The following is a 7,808-nucleotide window of genomic DNA, read 5'->3' on the forward strand; positions in this document are numbered from 1 at the left end:
GCAACCCTCAGTGTTGCCCCCGTACCGGACCAGGGACCGGCAACGGGATCGCAACCCTCGGCGTTGCTCCCGCGCCTCGCGCTGCCAATGAGAGGGAACTGGGCCGTCTGTGGGATCCGAACCCTCGGGCGGGAGCGCCGCCGCGCTTCCCAAGCAGCGCACTATCCAGTGCGCCACCGGGCCGGCCCTGTTTTTTTTATTTCTTTGTCACTTTTTACAGCTTTTGAAGACCAAACTGCAAATACATACATTACCAGGGATGGTTTTGTGTTCTCCTATAGACTTCTTAAATTTGACAAAAAAATATTCAGCGGAACTTATAGCCAACAGCTTTTTTTGAACTTCAAGTCAAAATGTGTTATTAATGAGATTCTATTATTACTTTCAGTTGAACTATTGTAATAATTTTGAAAAGGCAAAAAAGACTGAATAACTATCTGAAAAGCTTTAAAAGTGGCCTGTTACATATGTGGCACAGACAGCTCATGAGCACAGGACACTTAACAGTCTTGTGCCCTCTCCTTCATGTCTGATGTTGCCAGAAATACATCACAGATTCTGTATTTAACATACTTAGAGTGGTATGAGCCCTCAGGACTGCACCACAGAGTAAACACAACCTTTATATGGTGGCAAATTTGTGTGTCTTATTTGTTTCATTTGTGGTTGGGGACAAAGTTGATGTTTTTGTCTCAATAGTTGATACTGATCTTAAATGGTTATATAATCACCTGCTGTATATTGTGAAATGTGCAATAAAACAGAATTGTGTATATATAGTTATCTTTGGATGCCTGAAATTCCCAAGCTCATTTACAATGGTAAAAGTATAAGGCTGGGCAAACATGTAAGGGAATAATCGATAGTAAACAGAATATATAAAATGGGAAGCAAAGGGCCTACTTCGCATTAAGCCAATCGTATTGAACATGGGTTCGGTTTAAGTGAAGTACTATAGCATGAGGAGTGTGCAGTCATCAAATGAAGGCTAGACAGAAGATTATATCTGAAGAGAGAGTAAGCTTTAAAAGAAGTCAGAGCTGGCTTCTTTTAAATCAAAGTATTTCTCTTGTGCAGATGAATGCATATCAAAGACTTGAACAGGCATTCTAAATTTGAGGATTTTTAGTTTCTAATGCTGTCTTTTTTGCTTAATATTAAATATTTGTTGCCTAAATGTCTCCCAGATTGTGTGGCAGAGTCTCTACATGTTTCCTCTTTTAAAGTTTCATTATTAAAAAATGGTTAAGCATACAAAACTATTTTGTTTGATATCTTGAGTTTTGTGACTGAGTTTAAATGAAATCTGTTAAATGTTTTGGAGTTAACATACTTTTTTTGGTAATTGGAATAAAGTTTGTTTTTTAAGCCTTTCTCGTAGTTGGGGTAGTATCTTATTACGAGCACTTTCCTTTTTTGTGGTAGATTAGTCTATGTCTTTTTATTGATAAAACATTTAGCACACTACCTTGACTTTTAGCCACTCACCAAAGGACTTTGCAGGTAAAACAATCCATTTATCCATCTTGTTTGATCATGATTGGTTCCATACAAGTTAATTTTCCAGGTAGTTTAGTTGCAAAGCAGCTTTTTAAAATTAGTTTTTCTTTTTTTTGTCTTTTTCGTGACCGGTAAGGGGATCGCAACCCTTGGCTTGGTGTCGCCCACACCGCGCTCAGCCAGTGAGCACACCGGCCATCCCTATATAGGATCCGAACCCACGACGGGAGCGCTGCTGCGCTCCCAAGCGCCGCACTCTCCCGAGTGCGCCACAGGGCCGGCCCAAAATTAGTCTTTTTCAAATGTAATAAACTTTTCCCTACTGGGTATTAACTTTCTTGGTAAATTCACCTTATCGATAATTTGTTGTAATAGTGTACTGTCAGGTCATGCCTACCCCCAGGTTAAATGGTCCAGATGTTTATGCTTTTTCTGTTGTTGTTGTTTATCTACTATTGTCTTCATAGCTGCTCCTTTCTGTTGTAGCTATTTGGTTAGGAGAGTGTGAAATTATACTAACTACACTGTTGGCTTACGCGCTGGCTGCTCCGTGTCTCTGGGATTGTTGCAGTTGCTTGAAAAGGGGTGGCAAGGTAAGGGAGCAGTTGTTATATAATGATTCTAAAATTCCAGTTTTGGATAGAAATCCATCATAATGAGAAAGTGTAATATCCTGAACTTTGTAATTGATAAAAGGTGTGTTTTACCATCATATCATCTGATGAAATGTCCTTTTAGCCCGCCTATAGCAGCCCTTACAGAGTTCTAGACCTCCCGAGTGAGGCAGTAGATGTGACCAGGAAGATGTGACCATAACTGCAGGGCCCTCCCAAGTATCCAAGAGGCTGGCTCCCAACCTAATACATTTATCTGAAGTTCCCAACTAGGGAACTTTTGTTCCCAAATGAGCATACCTGATTTAAAGGTAGAAATTAAGGGTAAAATAGGATTTATCTAAATTCTCAACTCCCTTCAATCTATTCTTGATGTTGCTGTCAGAGTAATTTTTTATGTAATTTTTTTAACTTAAAAAAAATGTGTCATTACGTAATGCACAGAGTAATTTTTTAAATATCACTTCAATAAATGCATTCCCTTTCCTCTACCATAAAGACCAAACACCTTGCCATGGCCTGCAAGGCACAGGATGATCCAGCTCTTGCCTCCCTTAGTCTCATATCTAGCGGAAGTTGCCTTGCCCAGTTTCTGCACTCCAGTCCCCAGCACTTTCTAATTACTTACGGTGTGCTGTACTCATCTCTGCTCCTAGCTTCTACCCACGCAGACTCCCTGTGCCCTGAACACATACTTTCCCTATTTCACTTATGAACTGAGTCCTTTAGAGCTCAGCTCAAATATCACTTTCTCAAGGAAACTGGCTCAAACTTTCACGACTACGTCAGGCTACCCTGTTATAGGCTCTTGGGTCACTGTGTTCCTATTCTTCATAGCACTTACCCATTTTAATTGTGTTGTAATTATTTGATACCTGTTGCAACTTTAGAATGCCAGTTCAATTATGCAGAGACTTTGCTCTAGTTCCCCCCGTTTCCAGTGCCTGACACCTGGTAGATGTCTGATACATTATTTAAGAATAAGTTGAGAATGAGGAGACACATGGATATTCAGGATCATGGCATTCTTGAATATCCTATCTGACCTTTTTTTTTTAAGTTTATTAATATTTTTTTACATTCCATGATGTTGTGGAGCAGTTGGAGGGGAGGGGGAGAGGGCAAGGGGGAAGGGAATAGGGTGGGAGAAGGAGAAAGAAGGATGGGAGGGTTGAGGCCCCCTCGTAGCCCAGGGGATTTCTGGTTCTTCTAGGTTTTATAGTGTTCTTTGGTGATGTGACAACTTTACTAGTTAATATCAAACTTTGGTCTGTGGGTATATTGTTTTTTCTTACAGTTCTGTGTTGGATTATTTGCTGTTCCTACCACTGAAACTCAGCACTGGAACTAATTAGTTGTCTTTTGCTTACTTCTAAAATGGGGGAACTTCCTGTGGGGACCAGTACTTGAGCTCAGTAGTTGAGATAAATTGCTTTGCTGCTGATTCCTTGGGGAAGGCTTTTTGTGCAGCTCAGGTTTTAATGGTTGACTTTATAAGTATTTCCAGCTCTTGTAAGACCCAGTAAACCTGGGTTGTGTAGAAACTCTGGTCTGGGCCTGAGTCTTTTCAGAAAACTGCACCCCCTGCAGTTCTGTATTCCTGAGCCGTCTCCACTGAGTGGTACACTGACTGGAGGGTAGACCAGCTATCCCTGCTATGCCCCAGTGTTCTACTGGTGGGCCCTGTCTCCCCCACTGCCTGCACTCCAAACCCTTCCCATTCGGCGGGCCATATGCCAGCTATCTGACCATTTGTTGATGGGTCATGGAAGTTAAGGAAGAAGTAATTTTTATGCTGATCTCGAGGTACTGAGCTATCTTAGCTTGGGCTGCCATAACAAAATACCATAGGCTGGGTTGCATAAGAACAACAGACATCTATTTTTGACAGTTCTGGAGGCTAGGAAGTCCAAGATAAAGGTGCTAGCAGACTCAGTTCCTGGTGAGGGCTCTCTTTCTGGCTTGCAGAAGGCCACCTTCTTGCTGTAACCTCACATGGTAGAGAGAGCACTCTAATCTCTTCCCCTTTATAGGTCACTAATCTTATCATGGGGCCCCATCCTTATGACCTCATCTAAAACTAATTACCTTCCAAAGGCCCCACCTCCAAATACTATCACATTGGAGGTTATGGCTTCAACATATAGCAGGGGGTCAGGGGAGACACAAACATTCAGTCTACAACTCTGTTCTTATCCCTCCTGGCACTGTTTCTTAATTGTGGAACTCACCCAAATGGAGTTAAATGAGAAGGGCAAAAAGAAAAGTATTCTTTAAAATAGTTTGCCATTGACTGCTGCTTTGTTACTGTAGAAGCAACCTGTTTTAGTTGTTTTGGAGCAAACCACCTCTGTAGCTGCTCTACCTTTCACCATCAACAGAAATAAAACAATTCAGTTCAGGTACTCTTTGCTAGTTAAGTAGTTACTTGTGGGCAAGGCAGTTACTTGCTCCTATGTACAGTACAGTATAAAAGAAGAACACACGTAGTTACACTGAGATGCTACCCATTTGTTTCAGACAACAGTAGGAAAAAGAAACTCTCAAGGGTCATCATTTCTATAATAGATGATTTATTGTAAGTAGCTTTCTCCTTTCCCTTGGGCAAAAGCAGCTCAGAATTTTCCTTAGCGCTGTAAGACTTTTCTGGGAAAAAAGTTACTAAACAAATTTCTAGGTTTTCTTGGGCTCCCACTCCTCACTCTACACTAAATTATAGCAATAGAGTTTTGAGAAAGAACTGAAAGTAGAGATAAGGGTACATATGGAAGGTGAGTGCCTTTTATTTGTAGTTTGTGTGTAAAATATGGAGGTAAAGTGTAAAAACGTTAGTAGGTGAGGGCCTGAACTTGGAAATACAACAGGTTTTACATGTCCTGAGAAAGCTAAGGTTGGGGGCTGACCAGTTAGCTCAGTTGATTAGAGCATGGTACTAATAGTACCAAGGTCCACAGTTCAATCCCTGTACCAGCTAGCTGCCTCCCCCACAAAAAAAATCAAAAAAAGCTAAGGTGAAGTCCAAGAAGACTAAAGGTTTGCTATCACTATTCAGAGCTCTTGAAAACTTCCACTATATGCCATTCAAGAATAGAAGAGCATGCTGTTTGTGTTTGGGAACAATACCAAGTATATTTGGGTTGATATCAGTTCAAACTAGAGGAAAACAGAATCCCTAATAATTTTAGTTCATGCCTGTTATAGTTTCTTCCTTTTACTTTTTTTTTTTTTTTTAGCAAAGTTACCTTACATGTGCTCAGTATTACAAAACTGCCCTTGTAGGACAAATTATTTTGACTTATGAGATTCTAGACTTATGGAAAATACAGAGCATTGGCCACCTGAGACAAGGTCCATGTAAACATTTAAACATCCCTTGGTTGCCCCACTGCCTCTCAGGCTGGATTAGGTGCCCTTCTGTGGCATGTGATGACTGTCTCGTACCTGGCTCTATCTCCACAACATTTGTGCTGGATCCTTCATGACAATGTAAATTTCTTGAGGGCAAAGATCTGTTTTGTCTTACAGATTTCTGTATCCACAGACTAGACGTCCTCATAATAAATATCTGTTCAATGAATGAATCTCAATCTGATCCTGGACATTCTCTTTATCACTATTATTCTCTCTGTTTCAGAAATATTTTTAGTTTTTTAGAAATTTCTTCTAAAAACCATCAGCGGCAATACATATGTATGATTCCATTTATCTGAAGTTCTAGAAGAGGTAAATCTATAGTGGGATAAAAAAAGAAAAGCAATTGCCTCTGGGAGGAAGAAGGCAGAGACTGACTGAGAATGGGCCTGAGGGAACTCATAGTGGTACTCTATATCTTGACAGGCGTTTGGATTACACAGGTGTATACATCTGTCTAAACTTACCTAACGTACAGTATTTGTGTACTCCGTTGCATGTAAATTTTACAACAAAATAAAAAGTTAAATACCGAACTCTAGTTAACAGGTATGTTGCACATTTTTAGAATGGGTACAGATGTCAGCAATATTCAGAATTCACCAAAAACTAAGATGGATTGATGGGTGGATAGAGTATTAGATAACTGATAAGAACAGTAAAATGTTAATGGTAGAACCTTGGTAAACATTGAAACCTTGTAAAATTCTTTCAACTTTGCTCTGTGTTTGAACATTTTCATAATAAAATGTTGGGGAAAATCATTAGAGGGTTTATCACAGAATACTTATGTCAGCAATGTATTGAGACTCAGTTTAGTTCTTTCAGTATGCTTGTTATTCTTACACTGCCATGAAGTTATACGAGGATACTTCAAAACACTAGTGGAAAAATGGAATTAAAAGATAATACGAATATTTCCATGAACTTTCTGAAGACCCCTCCTAGGACAGTACAGAAATAGTTGCTACAAGGGAACACAAGGCTGTGGCCTAGGAATTTATTTATCTTTCATTAACAATAATGGTATGACAGTACCTTCCCTCAGACCCAAAGTATCCCCCACAGACTGTGATAGGGTTGGTGGGTAAAACAGAGGCTAATCTTTCAACCTCGTTCTTTCTTAGGACTGCCCCAGAAGTGAGGGGTCTACCCATCTCCTGACTAGCAGGGACCAGGGTAAGGATCATGATAGTCCTGCCAATATACTGCAACTTTCAATAAATGCCAGGAAATCCTCCTCTTAATTACACACATTTATTACGTACGTAAAACTATTTAGGTAATAACTGCTACCAAATAAATATAATGTATTCAGAACAGATCTGATACTTAGTATATAACTTTTAAAAGTAATCATTTCACAAGTAAATTTGGATCTTTCATCTCACCCCGACGAAAACTAATCTTTTATAGAGAAGGGCTGTTACAGTTGTCATATTTTACAAGTTACACAGCAGTCTAGTGTACTCATAATTTAAATGACTTTCAAGGAAACAACTATTTTTTTTTAAAGGTTAAAAAAGTGTTTTGAGTTGTGTATGCCCTGGTTAAAGTTTCAGTTGTTACTTTTCTAGATTTATTGTTATTGTTAGCAACAGTTGCAGCTATTTACAGCTCACACCAGGGAGTGTATACTGTAGCAGCCCTCCTTCTTTCTTAGTTAGAAGACCCACAGCACCCAGTCTGTTCCTGAGAAGGTAAAATAATCTTAGCTTAATTAACTGCTCAGTAATTTAAATATGCTAAATTAGGGAAATCTTAGCTCCAGCTGAATAAGTGCCAGCCTGATAATGTACTGAGAATGATGTAGCTGATGGGACACATTGTTGTCCATCCATAATATCAAGCTCAAAAAGTTAAGATGTTTGCTAAACTGACTTCTTTTATCTACACAGAGATCATGGGATCTGTCATCCATGAAAAATCTAAACCCTAGCTGCATTTCTATGTCCATGGTTCTCAAACTGTGGTGCCCCGGCCTACAGCATCAGCTTAGAACTGATTAGAAATACTAAACTGGGGCTCCCACCACAGACCTACACAATCAAAAACTCTGGATATGGACCCAGCAACCTGTTTTAATAAATCCTCCCTTAAAGTTTGAGCACCACTTTCCGTGTCCTCTGCCAGAGAGAGAGGCCTGGAGGAAAACTCAGGGGGCAGGTCCAGTGGATGTTATGAAAGGAAAACTCAGATATTCCCAACAGGGTGTGAGATGGGATGGAGCAGGGGATAGCATGAAGCCTCTCCAAAGAATGAGAATTATACTCTGTGATTAGG

General features: G+C 39.9%; 1 protein-coding gene across 1 annotated transcript in view; it reads left to right on the forward strand.

The window, feature by feature from the left end:
• The window catches only part of SLC25A51 (solute carrier family 25, member 51), a 4,474-nt gene extending 3,101 nt beyond the window's left edge, over positions 1 to 1,373 (forward strand). The window contains exon 2 of the mRNA XM_008586559.1: positions 221 to 1,373. The gene's annotated coding sequence lies outside the window, so the exon portion shown is untranslated. The remainder of the gene's footprint in view (positions 1 to 220) is intronic.
• Positions 1,374 to 7,808: the final 6,435 nt, after the last annotated feature.

This window comes from Galeopterus variegatus, unplaced genomic scaffold (assembly GCF_000696425.1).
Source record: "Galeopterus variegatus unplaced genomic scaffold, G_variegatus-3.0.2 Scaffold11, whole genome shotgun sequence".
NCBI classification, from domain to species: Eukaryota; Metazoa; Chordata; class Mammalia; order Dermoptera; family Cynocephalidae; genus Galeopterus; species Galeopterus variegatus.